We start from the raw sequence: 368 nt of genomic DNA, 5'->3' as shown, positions 1-368 counted from the left end.
GTACCCCTAAGTGTGTACCCCTAAGCGTGTACCCCTAAGTGTGTATTCCTTCTGTGAGTTGGGCAGCTCCGGGTCGCAGGTGACATTTGCTGTCTGAGCGCCTGCGTCCCCACCTGCCGACCCGGGACGAGGTGTCCACACAGACGCAGGGGCCTCGCTCCCTCTCCTCCGTCCACCCTCAGCGCCACCCTCAGCGCGCAGCCCGCCCGCCTGGCCCGGAAATTCCATTCCTGGGCGCAGGTCCTCACTCCATTCTTGCGGGGAAGGGACACTCACTCTCTGCTGTGATTTCTGTTCACTGAGAAAGTCGGCGCTGAGTTCAGGACGGACCCTGAAGTGGGCCCGGGGGTGCAGCGGCGCCCGCGGCA

This window comes from Myotis brandtii, unplaced genomic scaffold (genome assembly GCF_000412655.1).
Source record: "Myotis brandtii unplaced genomic scaffold, ASM41265v1 scaffold634, whole genome shotgun sequence".
NCBI lineage: Eukaryota > Metazoa > Chordata > Mammalia > Chiroptera > Vespertilionidae > Myotis > Myotis brandtii.
Note: the sequence above shows the minus strand (reverse complement) of the source record.